The 25,766-nt window shown below is 38.3% G+C and overlaps 1 long non-coding RNA gene across 1 annotated transcript in view; it reads right to left on the minus strand.

The window, feature by feature from the left end:
* Positions 1 to 266: 266 nt before the first annotated feature.
* Positions 267 to 25,766, minus strand: part of LOC134333533 (uncharacterized) — a 36,278-nt gene continuing 10,778 nt past the window's right edge. The window contains exon 2 of the long non-coding RNA XR_010015390.1: positions 267 to 938. This is a non-coding gene — a long non-coding RNA (uncharacterized LOC134333533). The remainder of the gene's footprint in view (positions 939 to 25,766) is intronic.

A 25,766-nucleotide genomic window follows, 5' to 3' on the forward strand; every position in this document is an offset into this window, starting at 1 on the left:
GCAAAAAAAAGGCATAAACATTAAATATCTTTTCTTTGTGCTGTTTATAATTACAGACCCACAAAAGGCAGGTCAGAAATTACTGATTTCTGTTTTTATTTGCATTTTATTTACTCTTATTTGCAGAACTGCTGTAAATCAGTCTATTGACATGACTGGCTTGTCTAAATGCTGACACATTGTTGAATTCTGGTCTCTGATCACATAAAAACTCTTCCTTTCCTCATCAGAAGGTCTTTGCTTTAAAAAAACAGCCACTTCAGCACTTTATGGATCTCAGGATTAACTTTTATTGATCAGACACTTGCATTAAGGGTCATGACAAGCAGGAGGAGAGAAAGAGGAGAAAAGAGAGAGAAAAGGCAGATTGCTTTACTTATTCAAGACCTTGATGTGCAGTTCTCACTCACTGCTTCTCCCTGCATGTACATCTCTCTCTTTCACTATCAAGACAAGAAATCAATGGGTGGCCATAAAGCGCACTAGCCTTGTATCCTGGTGACTGTAATCTGGGTTGAACACATAATCAGATATTATACTGTAGATCATAAATAGTACACAGCACGATGCGTATAATGCTCACCTGGGTTTTAATAAACCTTTTGAGTGTTTAATCATTTTATTATAAACCGTAAAGTGTGGATTGAAATGTATAAGACTGCCGTTAAAGCTGGATCAGCAGTTCCATACAGGGCAGCGTCTTAGATAGATGGTCAGATCCTGTCAGAAGCTGTTGTCGGTTGATCCGGCACAATGGGTGTATGCTGGCAAACTACCAGATCTTCTTGGTCCATGTTTCTGTCCTCTGGGGTGATCAATGCACAGCTACAGCTGGTTGAAGGGGACCAAATCCATTGAACAGTTGATTTGGTTCCATTTTACCAGCTTTAGCAAAGCATTTTTGGATGAGTCCTGGACTTCATGTCTGCTGGCCATACCTGCAAAAGACATCAAAAAGACAAGCTGATCAGAAGTGGATATATTTGGTTATATCTGCATCAGTCTTGTACTTGACCCATACTACTACTAGGTTTGTCATTTGCATTGGGATGGTCAGTAATTTGTGCTTAAAAATATATAGATTTTTTTTTCCCACCAGCTAGCCCCTTGTTAACATGTGAGAACTGCTAGTAATTGTAGGTTGTCCAGTAGTTTATGAGAAATCAGTGTTTTTATCTAACATTCCAAAATCGAACCTACTTATACAATGAATTGCAGCATCAATAACTGGTAACTTGGTTATTTTTTTTCTATTTTATTTATGCAGTATCTCCAATTTAGCGTAGTCAATTTGTCTTCCGCTGCTGGGGGATCCCTGATTGCAGTCGACGTGAATATATTGCTGCTTACGCCTCCTCCGACCCACGACCCTTTGTGGAACCCTTTTTCACCTATGCACTCTGCACAGACGCCTCTCTATCTGCCAACCAGGGTCCATACACAGCGTTTGAAGACCCCACCCACATAGTCCAGTCATCCAATCCAAGCAGAACCGTGTAGCAGGCACAGTCAATTATGCCCTCTAGATGAGCCGAGGAGTTCAGAATCTCGGCACTGGTGTGCTAGCGGAATATCCCGCTGCACCGCCTGGGCACTTGGTTATTTTTATGGATTTAACAGTGTACTGAATAATTACATGTCTACCATTGGGAAAAGTAAGCCTATTGATCTCATGAGATGCTTTACCACCATTTACATGGTAGATCATTGCCCTGCAGATTTCTCCTGTTGGGACAGTGATGCATTTACACATAAATTTAGCTTGCACTTGTGACCATAAATTGAAAACCGCTTCAGTCAAAAGTAGTAACATTTTGACTGAAGACCCAAAGATAAGCTAACATTTATACTTAATTACTTCATATTCCTATTCATTTCTCTAACTTAATTAAACTATAATATTGTGTGTTTACACAAGCTTTGTGTGTATTTAGGGCCTTACAATACAATGCATATACAATAAAATGGAGAGAAAAGGTAAGGCAGAACAGAAGACGTACTGTACTTTATAGAGTAAAGGGGAAAAGGTTTAAATTGAGGGCTCTGTAAGTGGTTAAGAGGCATTTGTATAAAAGCAATAACTATGCATTGAATGGATAAAAGCATCATTTTTCAATATCCAGGTAGGGAGCTCTATTGCATCATGTATTTTATCACCTTTGTGTGTGTGGCTCTTTCATATGCAAACAATTTAATGCAGGCCTGATGCAAAACCTTTAAAAGTGGTTAAATATATACCATATATACAGTATAACCACAATTACTCATTTTATAAACATAACATGTACAACTTGGTTAATACTTTACTTAATATTTAATATTTTAATGTTATACAATGCTCCTTAAAATTCATACAGTATCAATTTACTCTTCATATTGTTCAACTGTACTGGGTGTATCTCGTGCTGTTCAGAAGCATTAAGACACTAAGAGCATCCTGTGTACTGAACAAGATTGAACCACGTCTTTAATACATCCTGTTAGAAAGGCTCGAGTTTAAACAAACCTACTTTTAAAACTCAATTAAACTTAAATTTATTTTAAAACAGTGACTATCACAGAGCTCTCTTTAACACTAATAAAGTCAGAGGAAACCAAGCTGGGAAAACGAGCAGCCACTGACCTTCCTTGTTCTTTACTTATACTCTCTCTTTCAGTTTCTCACCATCTTATTGCATCCCTCCCTATAGCAGACCATTTTATTTAGCTCTGCATGTTAGCTCTGGCCTTGAGGGCCCCACTCAGATCGCATTTAAATTAGCACTAGCTAATCATTTGCCATTAGCAAAGTTGGTCTATGTGTATGTTGAGGTAAAAAAGGAGATAGTGACGGCTTTGGTGCATTGGATGTCTGCATTAGGTTATGTGGGTTGGGCTCAATAGTAAGGGTGGGGGAAGGGTTTAATAAATAGAACATAGCACAGACACAGTGCTTCAATAACCCCTGACGACACACCACAGAAACCTTGATGCATCTGCCTGACTTGCATCTTTTAAACTGTGCGTGTACACATACTTTCTATGGGGTTCTGTTCATTACAGAGCATCATGCACTCACTTGTTTAATTAATCACTCAAGTTAGAGCAGCAAGTCAACATTCTGTTTGTGTGGGACACTACAGGAAATGAAGTACCTGCCATGAGGTACATGCCAGATACCTTACAGACAGTGACCTAAAGTTAGATTTGAACTCAGGTATCCTGTGCAGCACCCATTGTAATACTCCACCACATTGTCCAAATAGATATAAAATATTTAGCTATAACATTAAAACCACCTCCTTGTTTCTACACTCACTGTCCATTTTATCAGCTCCACTTACCATATAGAAGCACTTTGTAGTTCTACAATTACTGACTGTAGTCCATCTGTTACTCTACATACTTTTTTTAACCTTCTTTTACTTTGTTCTTCAATGGTCAGGACCCCACAGGAGCACCACAGAGCAGGTATTATTTAGGTGGTGGATCATTCTCAGCACTGCAGTGACACTGACATGGTGGTGATGTGTTAGTGTGTTGTGCTGGTATGAGTGGATCAGACACAGCAGCGCTGCTGGAGTTTTTAAATACCGTGTCCACTCACTGTCTACTCTATTAGACACTCCTACCTAGTTGGTCCACCTTGTAGATGTAAAGTCAGAGACGATCGCTCATCTATTGCTGCTGATTGAGTCGGTCATCTTCTAGACCTTCATCAGTGGTCACAGGACGCAGCCCACAGGGCGCTGTTGGCTGGATATATTTGGTTGGTGGACTATTCTCAGTCCAGCAGTGACGATGAGGTGTTTAAAAACTCCATCAGCGCTGCTGTCTTATCCACTTATACCAGCACAACACACACTAACACACCACCACCATGTCAGTGTCACTGAAGTGCTGAGACTGATCCACCACCCAAATAATACCTGCTCTGTGGTGGTCCTGTGGGGGTTCTGACCATTGAACAGGGTGAATGCAGGATAAATTGGACAGTGAGTGTAGAAACAAGGTGGTAAATTTAGCAATTTTACCTACTTGGTGCTCCAGTAAAACTGCTCAATTCTGCTCACAGTTTATCATGTTTTGCAACAACGGATTAAGTAGTTTAAACTCATATTTGCATGGGTTACATTAGGTTATTTATTTTAAAACAATACAGGAGTGTTTTCAGTAGACCAACATAATCTACGACTTATCTTAAAGCTCTAAAATTCCCACAGTGCACACACACACTCGCACACATACATACAAAGACTACCCTTCTTTTTAAAAATAAAATACTTGAGTGAATGATTTTATCACCAATCTCTTCCTGTTTGTCTGGTTGCTGTTGCTTTTAAAAATAAACCGTGACATGGACGGAATGAGCGGCTGCACGCTAACAATGCTGACAACCCTAAACTCGGATTCCTGCACAACCGTGTGTGTCCATCTGCTAGGTGTTTGTGAAACGCTGGATATTGTACGTCATTACATGCTTAAATTAGTGTGGAGCAGAAAGTGAGAGAAACATGAGCTTAACAACGGGTCTAACTTCATACGTAATACATACTTAAAAGGCTTAGTGGAGAAACGTGAGTCAGTATTTCTGAAAGGATGGCGTCAAAGCAAATTATGCATACAGTATTTTTAAACTGAGCGAGTCACAATATTAAGTTAATCAAATAATTAAATTGAAATGGTAATTATTTGTTATGGAACTTGTTAAAAGATGCTTTCACACTACACACATTCAGGTTATTGCTTCTAGATTGTGTTTTCCATATATTTAGAACCTTTCACACCAATAGAAATGAAAATACAGCAAGCTGACTGCATTAATAAACAAAAAAGCATGAAAACATTCCTTAATTAATTAAATAAATATATAAATGAATACATAAATGAATTAAAAAAATAAATAAATGACCCTAATAATAGTTAAATAGTTAAGCACAACATGTGGAATATACAGTATATATAATCAGGGTCCTTACACAGTGTATAAAGACCCACCCCACCCCCTCATAGTCCGGTCCCCCTCATAGACATGGTGGCCAATTAGTATCTGCTGCAGGCACAGCCAGTTATTCCCACCAGATGGTGGCCAGTCGACCGGTGGCAACTCCGAGTTTCAAACCGAGGAGTTCAGAATCTCGGCGCTGGTGTGCTAGCAGAATATCCCTCTGAGCAAACTGGGTGCCCATTATTAAGTATTATTTAACTATTATTAAGGTCACTTCTGCTTATTATATGTGACATTATTATTGTTATTATTATTATGATTATGATTATTATTATAAGCATTTTGATACACTTCTATTTGCTGAGCTTTATTAAATGGCATGGATTTACACATAAGGGAATAAGCATAACTGAGAAAAAATGCATCCTTTCTTAGTATTGTAAACTAAATATTACTAAATATTAATAACATTAATAATATTTAATATAAATAAATATTATATATGTTCAATTTCTTTTTAATGACCTGACTAGAATTCTATAGTATTCAGGTGTATTAAACAAGCATCATTGTAAAACAGCAGTACTGCATTTGAATAACCTGCATAAACTACAGTATATAGATCAAGTATTACGCATTTCTCAAACAGTACCGGAGGGGAAGGAAGAGGAGATATGCGGTTTTGATCGACAGGTCTAGCAGCCAATGGATATACTTGTTAAAGGGATTGCGTGTACAATAAGAAACTGTATATAGCTGTGTACTGTTTGTCCTGCTTTGTGAACTTTACCCATTGCTTGTTCATGCTGTGCACAGTTTTTGCTTTAAATTCAGATTATTAAATATTGTTATAATTAAGAACGTAAAGTATATTGCTATTATACATTATAAAACTAAAGTATAAATGCTATTTTTGGAAGATTAGTAACAATAGCCACACCATCTTACACTTACAGCAGTGAATTATCTTGTTAGGAACAGAAATAAATACAATAACATACAAGAAAATGCACACAACCAATTAATTGTCTGGTGGTTACTCAAAAAAAGCAATTTTGTATGTATGTCATTGCTCCACACAAATATATTATTTGTCATACAGATTATTAGACAGAACATAATGGAAAGTAATGCTGCATAGAAATGTAATAAAGATGAAGCACTAAATCATTGACTGTTACCCAATCACCTCCCTCTTGGCGATATTAGAGACTTCTCTGCAGCCATAGACAAAAAGTAGCATTAAAAGTTAGTGTACCCCCAGAGGCCTTGCTGCAACCATGGCTCTGCATTTTGTTTTATGGCATCGCAGCTGCATTGTCAGCATTCAGGTATAATCAAACTGAGGTATTTTTAAAAGAATCTTCTAGTATGGATGGTTTTTGTAGTTTAAAGCACCTTAAATCCACACCTTGTGTGATTCTGTTTATAGATTATATTCCTTAAAGCAAGTATAAGTATAATTTTGATAATTTGGAAACGGTATAAAATGTAGAATGATCCTGCATTTTAAACTACAATATATTTCTCAGGCAATTTAGGCAGATTTAGGAGGCATCATGGAATAATGTATTCGGTGTATTTATTAAATGATTTGATAAGTTATGTATTTTTAAACATTGCAGAGCATAGATATTTTCCTCTGTGAGATATTTCACACATTAATGGTTAAATATGTAAGCAAAATCTAAGACAATATAAATACTAATTATGGAAGTGTTGCAAAGTGGAAAAACCCACCTTAGTGCCCCACTGTCTAAGAATAATGTTCTGTGGACTCATTATTGAAACGGACACTTTTTGGAAGGTCCTGTTGCATTTGGGGTAAAGACCAACAATTATACATGACTTGCAATCATTAATTAAAAAGAATATTGTGCCTTGTACCAAAAGAAAGCTCAAGCTCAGTTAAGTTATGCCAGTGAGGGACGCGAGTACCTGTCCAGGGGGGCGCGACATTACAAGATTTTTTTTTTTACTTCTAAAACTAAAGCAAAACTTAAAAATAGAGCTAACAGTTTATTATTTTAGCTTGTCAAGAGCTTTTGCAATGGTTTCTGGGTGAGGGTTGATGGATGGGGGGAAGGGGGGGGGGGCACAACATCAAGGTCGGCACATGTTTTATGCAACAAATCCCAGTCCAGTTTTTTGTTTTTAACTTCTTATACTTTATATAAGAATATGAAGAATATATAAAGAAAATATAAAGAATATATAAAGAACATATAGAAAATATAAAGAATATAAAGAAAATATAAAGAATATAAATAAAATACAAAGAATATAAATAAAATACAAAAAATGTATAAATACATAAATATATAAAGAATGCAAATGTGAGGTGATGAATATGATGAATCTTGTGTAACCAGTAACGACCGTTTCTGTCTTGAATTTAACCAAAGTGTGTAAAACATGATGTTAAAATCCCAATAAATAAGTAATAAATATTACATTATACGTCCTCAGCTAATTTTTTGATCCACTGAAGAGGTCTGTAGCTTTTAAGCAAATATCAAACAAGGTGTAAAGATGTCTTTAAATGGAAAAATCAGAAATTATGCAATATAGGTCCTACAAACAATCCAAGCAGGTTTAAATGTTCAATAATCGCTAATTTTAATAATTATTATTAAAATGATTTGTAGCCACCTAAACACTTGTTTGTTAATGACCAATACATTTTAATTTAGTAGTATTTAACCAGTCATACTGGTGCATGTTCCGTCTCCTCTAACTGCCATACCCTTGTCTATTTTAAGCAAGTGTATCCCTTTCTCATTCCATTCCTTATCTCATCAGTCATGTTAAAGAACAGCTGTCCTAGGTGTGTGTGTGATTGTACATGAGCGTACGCTTGTGTGTCACAGGCTTGCATGTTCAGGTGATGGGTACATGGATTTGGACGGCTGAGACTGATTTTTTTTGTGAAGACCTAAAAAGACTGACGTGATACGACCTCTGATCTACTCAAGGCTTTTGTTCAACTTTCAAAGTCAATGTATCACAATAGCAACCGGTGCTCTTACGTTATAATGTCGATCGTTTCTTTACGCCCTATTTTTGTTTTTCCCTTTTATAGTCTCTCTCTATCTCTTTCTCACTCCATATCTGGTCAGTGTTCAGTGGAAGGTGTGACTGATACGGTCACTGCCCCAGCACCCACCTGCTCTGCCATATCAGCCACATCCTGTCACTGTTTTTAGCCTCTGGCTCATATCACCGTGCCCTTTTAGTCACAGCAGTGCTACACATTTGACCCTTACACCAGACACTGACAGAAATTTCACATATTAAAATGACATTCCTTTACGTTTGAATCTTACGTATCATATAACAAGTTGACAAACAATTTATTCTGTTTGTTAGGAATAATGTATTTTAGTGTTGACTGGTAGATACAAGGTCTACTGTAATAACTTAGTCCAGTTTACCCAAATGTTCATATCTACTATAGCCTGGCCTGTTTTCTGATAAACTCTAGTGTGAATTATATTGAAATGAGAAAACAATTTGCATTTATTAGAAGAATTTTTGTATTTATTAGTAATATTTTACTGATTTAACATTATAATTAAGTGTTCTGCAGTTTTTACTCAAATGTAATACTACTTCTATTACTAATAATAATTATACATTTTTAAAAATATTTTGTTTGCATTTTCTCCCCTTTTTTCTTCCTTTTAGCGTGTCTAATTGCCTGATCACATCATGCTTCCTCTCCTCCAATACCGATCCCTGCTCCGATTGAGCTAACCCACGCCCCCTCTGACACGTGGGCAGCAGCCGAATGCATTTTGTCACCTACACTTTGACGAGTGCAATGCGGATCAGCACTGTGTACAGAGAGACACACCCTGACAGCACTCTTTTCCCGTCTCTCTGCAAGCGCCATCAATCATCCAGCAGAGGTCATAATTGCATCAGTTATGAGAGAGACCCTATCCGGCTTAATATCCTACCACTATCTGAACAGGCCAATCGTTGTTAATGTGGCTGCTCAGCCCAGATGGCAGGCAGAGCTGAGACTCGATACGATGTATTCGAGATCCCAGCTCCGGTGTTCCAGCGTGTGTTTGACCGCTGCGCCACCTGAGCGGCCTAATAATTATTATTAATAATAATAATGTTTAGAGCACACAGCAGTCCGTTACAGTAGGCCACCACAGCTGAGATTTGGGTTTGAACCGGCCAGATGTCTAGGTACACTAGATGATTGCCCATGTCTGTAAAGTCCTGCAATGGACTAGCTCCCATTCCACAGCATGAACATCCTGGGTTCGATCCCCAGGTGGGGTGGCCTGGGTCCTTCCTGTGTGGAGTTTGCATGTTCTCCCTGTGTCCGTGTGGGTTTCCTCCCACAGTCCAAAGACATGCAAGTGAAGTGAATTGGAGACTGTCCAAGACTGTGTTCGAGATAACCTTGTGAAGTGATGAATCTTGTGTAATGAGTAACTACCCTTCCTGTCATGAATTTAACCAAAGTGTAAAACATGTTAAAATCCTTATAAATAAATAAAATTCATTAATTAAAACACAATCAGGTTAATGATACCCTCATTTACCTATTCTTTCTGCGTAATTCAGCACACACAATGCAGTGTCATGCTTCTGTCTTTCCTGCGCCAACAGAACAAGTATTGGCGTGCGCCTCAATAACCCAGCATGTTTATTGTAATCTTTCTTTTTCATTTTCACGTTTATTTATTTTTTCCGTTTTAGATTAGAAATGGCCTGCTGTTAAGGCTCTTTTGCGACAAACAGGGCCTGCGCTAGAGCCTCGGGCTGGAGTTGTATAGCTTTGTTGAGAGGTGCAGCATATGCTGCAGTGCGTTTGCAGCTCTTCACTCGCCCCTGCATTTGAACGTGAGCGTTCAGCCCTTACTCAGCACTCTTTCAGCCCGTGATTGGCTGATCGAGGAAAAGTGCGACAGTAACAACAGCCTTGCAAGTTGTGCAAGTGTTCTGTATAGAACAGACTGTCGGTTAATAAAGGGATGAGGAGATACATCTCTGGTATTGCTGGAGAAGTTAATTAAAGGAACTCGTTCTGCGTAATAAGGCATCATTTTATTTAAAAAAATTCTATACATTTAGATGTCTTTACAGATTCGGAACTATTTAAAATCTTTTTACGGTCCTGCTCTGACATTACCGAAGATCTCAACCTCCCACTGTGTCCCAATGTAATCTTGCTTAATAGCTGTTTACCCAGGATTGCGCTGTTTGTCTTGCTCAGTCTGAAATGAGATTCCTGGGGAGCTCCTTTCGTTCTTGCACTGTGACAGCTTTTTATTTATTTCTCATCACTATAATTGCATTGGACCGTGTTAAACTCTGGCTTGATGAAAGAAATATCAAAGCTTCCACACCAGCAAAAAACACATTCGGCTTTGTCTATTGGATACTCTTGTTTGGGGTCAATCTCTTAAAAAGCAAGGTAGGAGATAAAGCAGTAAGGAAGACCAATAAAAGAGAATTTATCTCAAGGGCAACATGCAAAGTTGGAGTAAATATAAGGGTAAAGATTAAAGATATAAAGAAATAAAGGAAATAAAGCTTTCCTGTTTTTACATTTCTTAATGTAGACTTTTGATATAGTCAATTCTTTAAAGACATCTAGTAGCTTTGAACAACTGAACTACTCTAAATCAATCCCACTTGTGATTAGATGGATGTGTTGGATGGATATTTACCACCACTTTTATTCATGGTTTATAATAATAGTGGCGAGTACAGTGGTACCTTGTATCCCAACGTCCCCTATACTCAAAATCTTTGAAACTTGACACCCTTTGTTGAGAAATTTGTACACTTAAACTCAATGTTTCCCTTAAACTCAACGTGTGTGATTGCTGCTTTGTTCAGCGCTTGACTTGAGCGGTGCGGTAAAACGTCATGCAAACATGAGACGAATCTGCATTTGTGTGGTATTACCGTCAAATTCTCTCTGAAAGCTCCACGTGTATCTGTGTTTAGCTGTGTTTCTCCTGTTTCACTTTTAAACTTGTTATAGCTCGGTGTTCTGAGAAATTGTAATCAGCTTTTTCGAGAGAGCGTAAAATGCTTATCATTAAAGAAAAAAGTAACTTAATGTATTAAAAGAACAACATAAACACTAAACCTCTCTTAATTATTACTGCTTATAAGTTCTTGCCAATAATTAAGAAACAGAAGAAAACAAAGAAGTAAAGTGCAGGTTTTATTGTAAATTTGAACTTTTAACAGTTTTTTTTTTATTGTATTTCAGTGTTTTTATATTATATTTGTTATTTTCAGTGTGAAAGTGTCAAACAACCCTATTATTTTACATTAGCCTAAAATATATGCAGTTCCACGGGACCATGGAACACATTAACAGGTTTCCCATACATCCTTATGGAAAAAAACAAAACTTAAAACTCAACGCCACTCCCAGAACCAACTGACACTGAGTTTCAAGGTGCCACTGTACTTTACTCTTAGAAGTGATCAACCTAGAATTTAAGACTTGCTCTATCATTGCTGGCCAATAATGTTCACTGAATTATATTGTAGACCATAATTAGAAAAGTAAAAGGTTTATTCTTCTTTATATAGGTGATTTGTAGTTTGGCCACTAGTAGTGTTTTTAGCACTCATGATGATTAGCACTTACTCTAAACCTTGTGTGTAGTCAGAGCTTTCGTGCACTTTTTTTGACGCTTACAATTGGCCTCTGATTTAGAGTGTTCTAAAGTACAGCATTAAGATTTTAGTTTAATTCTTTACACAAATGCCTTGGCATTAACCATGGCATCATTGCAATCTAATTCTTTCTTTTTTTTTTTGTATTGTAGTAGTTTTGGCGGTGGGTTTCCCTCGTGCTCTTTAGTTTATTCACACCTCCCAGAACATGCCAGTTGGTAGTTTAAATTGAGTCATGCCCTTTGATGGCCTGGCACCCTGTTCAAATGGTAGTTTATTCCTTGCAAAAAAAAAAAAATACTGGTAAAAATTCTGGACCCACTGTTATGGACCTATATTTTAACAATATATTAAACAATAAAGATGAATAACTGGTAAATATATTTAAGTCTTTTAGTATAATCTGTTTACTTATAAAGATATTTCTGTATTTTATTAGTTTACATTTTCTGTATTTAGCAGACGCTTTTATCCAAAGTGACTTACAGTACTGTGACCGTGTACAAACTAAGCAATTGAGGGTTAAGGGCCTTGCTCAAGTGCCCAACAGTGGCAACCTGGCAGTGGTGGGGCTTGAACTGGCAACCTTCTGATTACTGGACCAGTACCTCACTTCCTAGGACAGTTGTCCCCAACCACTGGGCCACGGACTGGTACCGGTCGCACAGAAAGAATAAATAATTAGAGATCGCTACATCAGCAATGAAAACATTGCTGCCATTTCCAACACATGGGTGTTTATCGTCTCGCATCACCCCCAGGTAGAAGCAGCGTCTCGTTGCAGCGAAAGAAGCTCATTTGTGAGCAGTATAGTTATTCTATTTTAAATCCTCCCGCCCCTACCGATCCGTGAAATTATATTTTATACATGGTGCAAAAAAGGTTGGGGACCACTGCCCCTTTTATATTAGTTAGCAAATTTGTGCTTTGTCCTTTTCAGGAACGTATTGCATTTTATGTCAATCATACTAAAGTAACATTATTGTAACATTGTTCATGTTATTTAACGCTTCGGTGTTAATTGCTTTTCCACATCAAGAGATTTAACACCAGTGAACTATCAGATGGGGAAAATAAAGGGAGGCATTTTATTTTAGCTTTAGAGGGCAAGTCAAATAAATAATTAGTTACAGAGACTGTGGATTCAAAAGCTGAGTTCAGACCTATTAAACTGTTTGTCCGAATGGACTTGGGTCTGAGAAAAATGTACAAACGAGTGTGAAACATTCCAGTCCTGTAGTATCACATTTGGCACTCTGTGCTTTAATTTGATTTTGTCTGACTTGGAAGTAGCCTGGGGTAAAAGGGGCTGTCAAATAAACACTAAATGTAATTAAATGTAAATGCTTAAATAGCTGCCAGGACTTCACTTCTATAATGTGTGTACTGGTTGAGTAGTGATGTCAAATTTTATTGTTTGATATTTGTTGTACTTTTTTTTTAATCTCATCCTTTCAGCCCTCCCCCACATGCCTTTTCCCTTCCTCGCTAATGCTTACAGTACTTGGCTTAAACCTCATGTGTAAGTGCAGGAATGTTAATTAGATATTCCATGACTAGGCATTACTGAAATACGCAATAAAATCTATATTTTAAGTCTTAACATCTAATCTGATACTTTCCATCCAGGCATCTATGACTTTCTGAATTTCTTACCCTTTCTGACCAGACACCACATACACTATATGCTTATAATGGCACAAACACTTTGCTTATCTTGAACAGATGTTTAGTATAATTAATCATTTGTATTAATATTTTTAAACAGTAAATTTAGCAATCTGAACAAAATCACTAATGTACTTAACTATCATGCTAAGGGAGCTTTATATGAGTAATTACACAATAATTACATTATTACTACAATGTAATAACACATTAATTACAATTCCTTTTCTATTTTGAAATCTGTTTATATAAATGGCAAATTTGGTCATTCTTAGTAAGATTGATAGGACTGTGCGTTTAAAATTAACTTTACATATACACAAAGTTTATTAAATCTAACATTTTTATTCCTGCAGTAATTAACCAACTTATTTATTCATTTTTTGCTATTTAGTTTATGCATTTTACCCTGTTCCTTCCAATTTATCGTAGTCAATTCGTCTTCCGCTGCTGAAGACTCTGGTCGTGTCCGAGGAGGGTATATTCGCCTGCCTCACTGTCCCTCCGAGGCGTGCGCAATACGCTGACCCCTTATTCGGCCACACATTCTGTGAATTCGCGCATGAGGCCAGTATTTGCATGCGGAGAGCCTCGGGCTACTTAACCAAGATCTTCACACAGCATCGAAGACCCCACCCACATTAGTCTGGTCTTTTCCCCTGTCTTAGGGCCACTTTCACCCGCAGTGTAAATATAGGTTTGTTTGCCCTAAAGGACAATATTTCTGCCCCCCACAGAGCAGTATGTATGCACAAATTCTTATAGTGAAGCTAATCAGATACAAAAGTCTATGTGGCTCTTAATTTCCTATTTAATAGATCAGTAAGTTCATTACTCACTTTCTGTGATTGGTTACAAATTTAATTTAAATGGGCCTTTTAATGGCTTTCTACTGGTTTACAGCTCCATTATCTAACTTTGTTATTGTTTAGGAAGCATGTTATTCAGTCATGAATATGCTGGAATGATCATGTACGTGAATCGAAGTAGTGAGTGCTTCTCGCTATCTGAGGACTGACACTGATCTATAAAAGGCAAAAGACCAGGCGAGAGAAACTAGTAAAAAGTTAGTGTCAATAAGCTCTAGCGAGCCCACTCGGAAAGGGGGGGGGGGGGGGGGGGGGGGGGTGTAAATACCCTCAGCTCTGCTAAAAGAAAAAATATGGCTGATCTGCAATGCTCCAATAAGCTTTGATTCTGTGTAGTTATCTATACATCTCTCGATTTCTCTCGTTGCCCTAAAGGGTTTATAAAGGTCATGCTTCGTTGTTTGTCAACAACTTGGGAAGTGCATTATGTGTGTGTGCACCAAGAAAACGGTATAGGCATTAATGCTTGATCTGTAGAGCAAGTGTTTTGTGGGGAATGTATGCTTGCACGGTTTGGATATAGTTGTTCCCTTAAATAGTGAAGTGACTAGTGTAAATAACATGATCATATATGTTTAATGCCATGTAGACTTTATGTAGACTCAAGGTGACCCAAATATAATACAGTATTTGATACTGTCTGTGTAATAATGGAATAGTGAAATGGGTTAGTAAAGTAGTCACTGGGCTTGTTAATGTATACACCGATGTCTCGTCTTTGTAGCCCTCATGGAGCCGTTGGCAAAGCCCTTGAGCCATTGTTCTAATGAGACACTGACATTAATGCTGTATGACTGACAGGCTGTCAGGCTGCCAGGAAGATCATGAATAATGGCATACTTGAATGAAGCAAGAATCAGTCCTTTCTTTCAGGCTGACCACTGCTCTCACTTTAGTGAATTAACTTTAAATCTTGGCTGATCTCCACAAGGTTTAGAATTTCCCGTTGTTCTGGTTTGTACCAAATACAAATTATATAATAATTAAATACTTTTAAAATGTTGCCAGTCTCCCCCCCCCCCCCCACTATCTGGGCATTTCTTATCACATGGTAACTTCCACTTTGAAAGAACAATAGCTAGTTTGCTTTCTTGGAGACATATGATGACGGCCTTCTTTATAAGCTGTGGTCTTTGTCCTTTGGAACGCTATTGCACCTGGACTCTTGATTCATAAAAATTGTTGGGCAGTTGTAGCCTAGTGGTTAAGATACTAGACCTATAATCAAAAGGTGAGTGGTTCAAGCCCCATCACTGCCAGGTTGTCACTAACCCTAATATACTGCTTAGACAATATACAATACCAAGGGCATCCTTCCCTTCTTGAGTTTTCCCATGCTGGCATGGTAGTGTGTGGTTTATTATAGCTGCTATTGGTATTCTGAATTTCCATGTTTGGATTTCCTGGCGAGTAGGTTATGGCTCACTAGTGGATTGAGTAGCTGGAGGAGTTGCACCCTAGTGCCCTGTTGTTTCTTCTCAAGACTGTTTCTATGTTTTCTGTTTTTCCCCCACTTTTTCCCCCAATTTTTCTCCCCTAATCTAGACGTGTCCAATTACCCTGATTGCATCCTCTATACTGATTCGAGGATGCCCCTCAACTGACATATGCCCCCTCCGGCACGTGTAGTCAGTACAGACTGCATTTTTCACCTGCACGAGTAGAGTTCATACACTGACGGGCACTGTGTATGGAGGGCCACACCCATCAGTCAGCCAGCAGGGGCCGCAGCTGCACCAGTTATGAGGACCCATGATCCAACTTTTTTACCCTCTAACCCTGAACAGCCAATCGTTGTTCATGCTGCCGCACAGTCGGAAAGGCAGAGCCGAGATTCGATACGATGTATTCGAAACCCCAACTCTGGTGCGCTAGCGTACTTTACCGCTGCGCCACCTGAGCTGCGTTTCTATGTTTTCTGTGTTTCTTTGTACTGTAAGTCGCTCTGGATAAAAGCATCTGCTAAATGCAGAAATGCAAATGTGAAATTAACTTTTGGTGGTAACTATGTGGTGAGGTAACTATGAGGTATTTGAGTTTATCCACTAAACAATAACATGCCAGTAGGCAAAATGATTGCAAATTGTCAAATTCTCTTGGACCTTTATTTATCTGACCACTGTTGCTGTGAGCCCCCAGACAGCATTGCATTACTACTTTGGGAAACCTAGTCACAGTCTGCTACTGCATCAACCTAAAACTCTACTAGGCAATAAAAAAATCCACATTAATTTTATGCAAAAGACGTAGCTGAATTCTTAAGGGTCTAAGGGCCTAAGGGCCTCAACTTAGTACATCTTTCCACAGTCTTTTGGTCCATCTGTCATCAGATGAGTCCATGTCAAGTTCTTTGTCGAGAAGGATGTCAAGTTCTCAAAGAGCAAAAGAACCATCCTGAGAGTTCTCTGCAAATGAGAACATCTGTCATGGCATGAGGTGTATATTGATATTTTAGAAAATCCTCTGCTGCCAGCCATCTAGGTGACCCCCCCCCAAGAAGTCTGTGGTTATTTCAGCAAGACGATTCTAGGTTTCATTGCACATTCACTACAACAGCATGGCCTTACAGACAGAGTGTGCATTTGCTTGACCTTCCTGCTGTTGAGATTTGTCTTTTATTTAAAATATGGTGCATCATGAAGTGGAGTGTCAGACCCAACCATGGACTATTGACCAGCTTTAGTCTTGTTTCAAGAAAGAATGGGCAAAAGTTCCACTTGTAAATCTGGCAACAATCATTATCCCTAATTTACAAAGATTATAGAGAGTAATGAATAAGAACGGGGATGTAACACAGGTGTAAATGTGCCTCTGTCCCAACTTTGAGTGTGTTTTTGAGGCATCAGAAATGGTGTTGGTACACCAAGCTGTCAGTTAAACCAACAGCTGCATTTGTATATATTTAATATGTATGTAGCCACTTTATTTTGGTCAGTCATGGTGAGTTAAAAGCGTATCCCAGAAACACTGGGTGCTAGGCAGAAATACACTCTGGGCAGGTTGCCCATGTCTATGGGTTTTCCCTGGGTACAGCAGTGTCTTCCTTACTCAGTTGGCCTGCCAGGTAGGTGAGGCACAGTTAAACTGAAAGAGTGGCTCTCTTTGAACAACACTTTAAAGCATTCCCTGCACCTCATCAAACATAACACGCTACATCCTCTGACTCCCTGCTGCTCTCTTGCTCTTTTGCTTGTACTCTTGTGGGTGGTTTTAAGCTTTTGTTTCTCTGTACTTAGGCAGTTAACAGTCGCAGCAGTCTGGGTTTGTAGCTGCCCAGGGCATCCTTGTGTTCTTGAGTTTTCCCATAGTGGCATGGTAGTGTCTAGTTTATTAGCTACTACTTGTATTCTGAATTTCCATGTTTCGATTTCCTGGTGTGTAGGTTATGGCTCACTAGTGGATTGAGTAGCTGGATGAGTTGCACCCCAGTGCCCTATTGTTTCTTCTCTTTTTCTGTGTTTCTTGGTGATCTGCGTGAATCCTTACTCTTGCAATTGCATTCATTCCCTTATTACTGCAGATGCAGTGTTTCTACACCTCACAAAAAACTTGCCGGCTTGCATTTGCTCGCTATTCCCAAACACGACTGTATCAGCAAATAAATTTAACAAAACAAGTGGTAGCGTTTAGTGTAGTTGATATTTGATAAATCAAACTCATTCTCTGTTTCTACGTAGCAGCTTTGCCTCCATATACAGTGCCTTGCAAAAGTATTCAGCCCCCTTGAACTTTTCAACCTTTTGCCACATTTCAGGCTTCAAACATAACGATATGAAATTGTAATTTTTTGTGAAGAATCAACAACAAGTGGGACACAATCGTGAAGTGGAACGAAATTTATTGGATATTTTAAACTTTTTTAGAAATAAAAAACTGAAAAGTGGGGCGTGCAATATTATTCAGCCCCCTTGCGTTAATACTTTGTAGCGCCACCTTTTGCTGCGATTACAGCTGCAAGTCGCTTGGGGTATGTCTCTATCAGTTTTGCACATCGAGAGACAGAAATTTTTGCCCATTCTTTCTTGCAAAACAGCTCGAGCTCAGTGAGGTTGGATGGAGAGCGTTTGTGAACAGCAGTTTTCAGCTCTTTCCACAGATTCTCGATGGGATTCAGGTCTGGACTTTGACTTGGCCATTCTAACACCTGGATACGTTTATTTGTGAACCATTCCATTGTAGATTTTGCTTTATGTTTTGGATCATTGTCTTGTTGGAAGATAAATCTCCGTCCCAGTCTCAGGTCTTTTGCAGACTGCAACAGGTTTTCTTCCAGAATGGTCCTGTATTTGGCTCCATCCATCTTCCCATCAATTTTAACCATCTTCCCTGTCCCTGCTGAAGAAAAGCAGGCCCAAACCATGATGCTGCCACCACCATGTTTGACAGTGGGGATGGTGTGTTCAGGGTGATGAGCTGTGTTGCTTTTACGCCAAACATAACGTTTTGCATTGTGGCCAAAAAGTTCGATTTTGGTTTCATCTGACCAGAGCACCTTCTTCCACATGTTTGGTGTGTCTCCCAGGTGACTTTTTATAGATATCTTTGAGAAATGGCTTTCTTCTTGCCACTCTTCCATAAAGGCCAGATTTGTGCAGTGTACGACTGATTGTGTCCTATGGACAGTCTCCCACCTCAGCTGTAGATCTCTGCAGTTCATTCAGAGTGATCATGGGCCTCTTGGCTGCATCTCTGATCAGTCTTCTCCTTGTTTGAGCTGAAAGTTTAGAGGGACGGCCGGGTCTTGGTAGATTTGCAGTGGTCTGATACTCCTTCCATTTCAATATGATCGCTTGCACAGTGCTCCTTGAGATGTTTAAAGCTTGGGAAATCTTTTTGTATCCAAATCCGGCTTTAAACTTCTCCACAACAGTATCTCGGACCTGCCTGGTGTGTTCCTTGGTCTTCATGATGCTCTCTGCGCTTTAAACAGAACTCTGAGACTGTCACAGAGCAGGTGCATTTATACGGAGACTTGATTACACACAGGTGGATTCTATTTATCACCATCAGTCATTTAGGTCAACATTGGATCATTCAGAGATCCTCACTGAACTTCTGGAGTGAGTTTGCTGCACTGAAAGTAAAGGGGCTGAATAATATTGCACGCCCCACTTTTTAGTTTTTTATTTCTAAAAAAAAGTTTAAAATATCCAATAAATTTCGTTCTACTTCACGATTGTGTCCCACTTGTTGTTGATTCTTCACAAAAAATTACAATTTCATATCGTTATGTTTGAAGCCTGAAATGTGGCAAAAGGTTGAAAAGTTCAAGGGGGCTGAATACTTTTGCAAGGCACTGTATGTCAAAACATTTGTCACAATACATCAGTTTGCTTTTACATCTCGCCACACGGAAAAAGCTACATAATGCCACTCATGCACTGAACAGGATAGATGGTTTCAGCTCGGCGCTTAGACTCCTTATCATAACTCCGAGGCAGAGCGGTTGTCATGTACTGTACACTTATTGTGTAATGACTTATAATACGGCTCTCAGCAAGCTGCTGTCGTGAACCTACACTGAGATTTACTGCGCTGAATTTATATGCCTTCTCATACACACACTTCCCACTAAACATTCTTATACTACACACGGTACACTCAACGTATTGTGATTTTGTATTTACTCATTGATTTTTGGTGCATAAAAAATGACTAGTTATCTTTCCGACATACACTGATCAGCCATAACATTAATGCTACCTGCTTGTTTCTACACTCACTGTCTATTTTATCAGCCCCACTTACCATATAGAAGCATTTTGTAGTTCTACAACTACTGACTGTAGTCTGTCTATTTCTTTACATACTTTTTTTTTTGCCTGCTTTCACCCTGTTCTTCAATGGTCAGCACCTCCACTGGACCACTACAGAGCAGGTATTATTTATGTGGTGGATCATTCTTAGCACTGCACTGCTGGAGTTTTTAAATACCCTGTATATACTCACTGTCCACTCTATTAGACACTCCTACCTAGTTGGTCCACCTTGTAAATGTAAAGTCTGCTGTTTGAGTTGGTCATCTTCTAGACCATCATCAGTGGTCACAGGACGCTGCCCACGGGGCCCTGTTGGCTGGATATTTTTGGTTGGTGGACTATTTTTAGGTCAGCAGTCATAGTGAGGTGTTGAATCACTCCATCAGCATTTGCTGTGTCTTATCCACTAATACTAGCATGACACACACTAACACACCACCACCATGTCAGTGTCACTGCAGTGCTGAGAATGATCCACCACCCAAATAATACCTGCTCTGTGGGGGTTCTGACCATTGAAGAACAGCATGAAAGGGGTCTAACAAAGCATGCAGAGAAAGAGATAGTTAATCAGTACATACACTGATGAGGCATAACATTATGACCACCTTCCTAATATTGTTTTGGTCCCTCTTTTGCTGCCCCATACGCAACAAACTGCGATGCACTGTGTATTCCGACACCTTTCTTTCTGCTTCTAACACCAACTTTGAGGATAAAATGTTCACTTGCTGCCTAATATATCACACCCACTAACAGGTGCCATGATGAAGAGATAATCAGTGTTATTCACGTCACCTGTCAGTGGTCATAATGTTATGCCTAGTCGGTGTAAGTCACTATGAACAACACATTTAATGAAAATGGTACTACAAACTCATTATAACACAAAATTTTGACACCAAACACAGAATTTAGCCTCCAAGAAAAACAACGAATTGTCCAAGACTTAAAGGGAAGACTGCAATCACAGCAGGATATGTTACGATCAGCCCTTTGAGGGCCACCATAATGCAGATGTGCATTGGTTAAAATTCTGTCCTTATTATGAAATTAAATAGAACTAACAAAATTACTTATACACTTAATGATAATTACGGCCGACCTTCATTATATTAAAATAAATTCTTGGGAGGAGCATCTGTAAATACTGCTAACCCACTACTGCTGAGATCTGGATTGTAATTTTAATAGTGGCAAACTCCAAATACAGTGGTCCCAAACCACCAGGCCGCAGACCGGTACAGGTCCGTTGGTCATTTATTACCGGGCCAAACAGAAACCGGTCTTCCCTAATATACTGGAGCCTCCAAAAGTAAAAAAAAAAAAAAAAAAAAGAAAAAAAAAGGAATTGTATTCAAATACCCCTGTAATAACCTGTATTAACTCTTAATGGCACAATTTTATCTGGATATTTACATTGAAGTTTTGAAGCATTTTTGACAGGTCAGAATTAAAGTATAAAGTATGTTCAGGCAGGTTTGGATGTGATCAGGATCTAGTGGGCCCCCCGGCCCCTGGATTTGGCTGCCTCAGCACACTGACTCTCTCAGTATTGCTGCATATTTAATGTTCTGATGAGAGCTTCCACCTGCTGACACAGGCAAAGTGACAGAACAATACGTCCACCCCCTCCACACGTCAATCGCTTTATCCCTCCATCCACGCTGCATCGCTGCCAGCCTGTCGCGTACATCCTCATCAATCCAGAGCCTCTCTCTCTCTCTTTCACTCTCTGTGTGAACATATGATCTCACATACTGACCTCGATGACCTGTTTTTTTCCCTCATTTCCAATGTGTGTGCAAGTATGTACACTGCATGTGTGTAGCCCATATTCTCAGTGCTTCAGCAGCCGTGTTCTATATGTATGTCAGATACGCTCCTGTTCCTGGTCCCATGAGTATCCTATCCCACTTTCTAATTTGCTTTATTTTCTAAGCTTCTTCTGCCTCATGTAGAAACAACCTCCATTTCCGTGTCAAAACCATTCATTCTAAGTTTAAACTTTTACCATTTGGATCTATTTCACTGCACCATATTTTCACTTTAGGCCACACATACACACACACACCTACTACTATTCGACTCAGCTCAGCTGTTCAGTGTGCTGTGTAAAGTGAGATCTTTGATTTAACGACAGCTCTCAGTTGACCAGTCAGACTCACTGACCACAGAGATTTCTGTAACACGCTCCATGTATTTTCTGTGTGCGCTTGCACTTGTGCATGTCTCAATTTTGCCCACATAAGGAAGGTGAAATGACTATCCCTTCTTCCACATTTAGCTCTCATACACCGATCAGGCATAACATTAAAACCACCTCCTTGTTTTTACACTCACTGTCTTTTATCAGCTCCACTTACCATATATGAGGACTTTGTAGTTCTTCAATTACTGACTGTTGTCCATCACTTTCTCTACATACTTTTTAGCCCCCTTTCATGCTGTTCTTCAATGGTAAGGACCCCCAAAGGACCACCACAGAGCAGGTATTATTTGGGTGGTGGATCATTCTCAGCATCATGGAGTTTTTAAACACCTCACTGTCACTGCTGGACTGAGAATAGTCCACCAACCAAAAATATCCAGCCAACAGTGCCCCATGGGCAGCATCCTGTGACCACTGATGAAGGTCTAGTAGATGACCAACTCAAACAGCAGCAATAGATGAGCGATCGTCTCTGACTTTACATCTACAAGGTGGACCAACTAGGTAGGAGTGTCTAATAGAGTGGACACTGTATTTACAAACTCCAGCAACGCTGCTGTGTCTGATCCACTCATACCAGCACAACAGACACTAACACACCACCACCATGTCAGTGACACTGTAGTGCTGAGGGTGATCCACCACCTAAATAAGTATGTAGAGAAACAGATGGACTACAGTCAGTAATTGTAGAACTACAAAGTGCTTCTATATGGTAAGCGGAGCTGATAAAATGGACATTGAGTGTAGAAACAAGGAGGTGGTTTTAATGTTATGGCTGATCGGTGTATGTCTTGTTTCCAAATGCTGCCTATTATTAGAACACGAGCATTTTAATAATCATGGTATTGTCCCACATTTATACCTTTGTTATTTTCATAAATGGTAAAAATACATACGTCCTGTTCTTGCAAAACTGTCCTTTTGCATATAACCTTCATTAAAGTTTTATAACTTAAAGTAGTAATATATTCTGCAAAACTATCGTGCATATGGCTTATTTTAGTAATGGAATCCACTCTTTCTTTTTCCTCAATCTCAGTATTTTTCTCCGCCCATATTATTCTTTAGTAAGCATTTGTTCATTGCACCAAAGTGGATTAAATTAGCTGACTCCACAATTCTATCCATAGGAAGTGCAAAAGCTAATCTTTACTAGGGATCAAATTTTACTAGACATACTTGCATGTCTAAGATGATGTTACCTAAACCACACAAAATAAGCGTAAGCATATGTAAAGGAATATTTAATATAATATGGTGTAAGTTCGTAGAAGAATATTGTACACTACATTTTATCGGATAAGCCAAGTGGATGTAACCAAATGGGGAGTACCATGTCTGTGATATTTAACAAAATTGTAGTAATTTTTGCCTAGTTTTGTATATTTGGCTTAGTTAACAAAAGGTATCCCACACTTTATGCTCTCGCTCTCCCTCTGTCTAACTGTCTGTTCATATGATGCATTAGTAAGCAGTTGTTCACTGCACCAATTAAATTGAATTAGCGCTCTATGTGATTGTATCCACAGGATCGGTGCAACCTAATCTCCATTGATGATTTTCTAAGGGTAAAAGAATAGTTTTATTCCTTGATGGGTCAAATCTGAACCATGAAAGTACATAACTTAGTACATTCGCATACAAATACACAATCACAGCTGCACTATACTGTATGAAGAAAGGTATGCAGAGACCTGTCTTAATTATTGAGTTTGTGTTACAGCCACACCCATTGCTAACACATGTATACATCAATAAATAATACAGTTTGAACAAGGTCTCTCTCTGTTCGAGCTCGACTGCACCCTTGTGCACAAACTGAGGTTTGGTGTGGGGAAACTCCAGTGGCCTGCACTGAGCCCTGACCTTATACGTATCCCTGACTAAACACCTTTGGTATGAACTGGAACGTCAGTCGTAAGCAGAAGTACAGACTGTACAGTTAACTAATTTAGTACTGTTCAAAATATCACTAGACAACAGCATTATTATTTTCTAACTGCGACATCAGTGTTAAGAGCACTGAATGTCTTACATCGTCCAAGACTGATAAGAGCATGGATATGAAAATATTTATTGTTATATTAATATATAAATATTTTATACTAATTATATTAATTAATTTGTAGTACGGTATGAAGTGTTTTATACATATACACACTTTCCTTCCACAGTTCCAGCAATGAGCTTGTCAAAAATAATATCCTTTATAGAATATGTGTGTATAAAGGTGTGGGCTTTGTTGACTAAATCTATACTTGGAAATTTGTCGCTGGACAATAGAACAATTTTCTGATTGTCATACACATTGCGTAATCCACAACTAGCTAATTAACTAGTTAATACCATAATTAAAAAGGTATTCACTTAAAAGTAAGCTTAATTAATTGAAGTTCAAGTGTGGAACCAAAGTACAATATTGCTACTGAAGACACTTGGCTAAAGCTAGACAACAGTCTTTTAGATATATGAGCGCAATCTACATTAGTGAACCAGTTTAAATTTACAAATACGAACAACTAGAAAGAATTACAATCTTAACTGGTGTGAATTTCCATTTTACTGGGGTAAGTTAACTTTTTTAAGAGGAGCATGTTCAATAATCTAGTATAGATATCTGCATTAGTGAACCAGTTTCCACATATTTTTTCCACCTATAGACTAAATAGTTAGTTTTAACTGGTGTGAATTGACCATTTTTACTGGAGTATTTTGTTTATAGGAGCATGTTCAATAATCTACTATAGAGATCTGCATTAGTGAACCACATATTCTTTTCACATATAGACTAAACAATTACAATTTTAACTGGTGTGAAAGGACCATTTTGACTGGGGTAAATATATATATATTTTTTAAAGGAGCATGTTTAATAATCTAGTATAGAGATCTGCATTAGTGTTTTGTAGATCTGCATTAGTGAACCAGTTTCCACATATTTTTTCCACATATACATTAAACAGTTTCAATTTTAACTCGTGTGAATTGACCAATTTTACTGGAGTAAATGTATTTTTTATAGGAGCATGTTCAATAATCTACTTTAGAGATCTGCATTAGTGAACCAGTTTAAATTTACAAATACGAACAACTAGGAAGAATTACAATCTTAACTGGTGTGAATTGACAGTTTTTTTTACTGGGGTAAATTAACTTTTATAAGAGGAGCATGTTCAACAAGCGACTATATACTGCATTAGTGTTTTGTAGATCTGCATTAGTGAACCAGTTTCCACATATTCTTTCCACATATAGACTAAACAATTAAAATTTTAACTGGTATGAATTGACCAATTTTTACTGGCGTAAATGTAATTTTTTTTATAGGAGCATGTTCAATAATCTAGTATAGATATCTGCATTAGTGTTTTGTAGATCTGCATTAGTGAACCAGTTTCCACATATTTTTTCCACCTATAGACTAAATAGTTAGTTTTAACTGGTGTGAATTGACCATTTTTACTGGAGTATTTTGTTTATAGGAGCATGTTTAATAATCTAGTATAGAGATCTGCATTAGTGTTTTGTAGATCTGCATTAGTGAACCAGTTTCCACATATTCTTTCCACATATAGACTAAACAATTAAAATTTTAACTGGTATGAATTGACCAATTTTTACTGGAGTAAATGTATTTTTTTTTTAATAGGAGCATGTTCAAT

This window comes from Trichomycterus rosablanca, chromosome 19 (genome assembly GCF_030014385.1).
Source record: "Trichomycterus rosablanca isolate fTriRos1 chromosome 19, fTriRos1.hap1, whole genome shotgun sequence".
Classification (NCBI taxonomy): domain Eukaryota; kingdom Metazoa; phylum Chordata; class Actinopteri; order Siluriformes; family Trichomycteridae; genus Trichomycterus; species Trichomycterus rosablanca.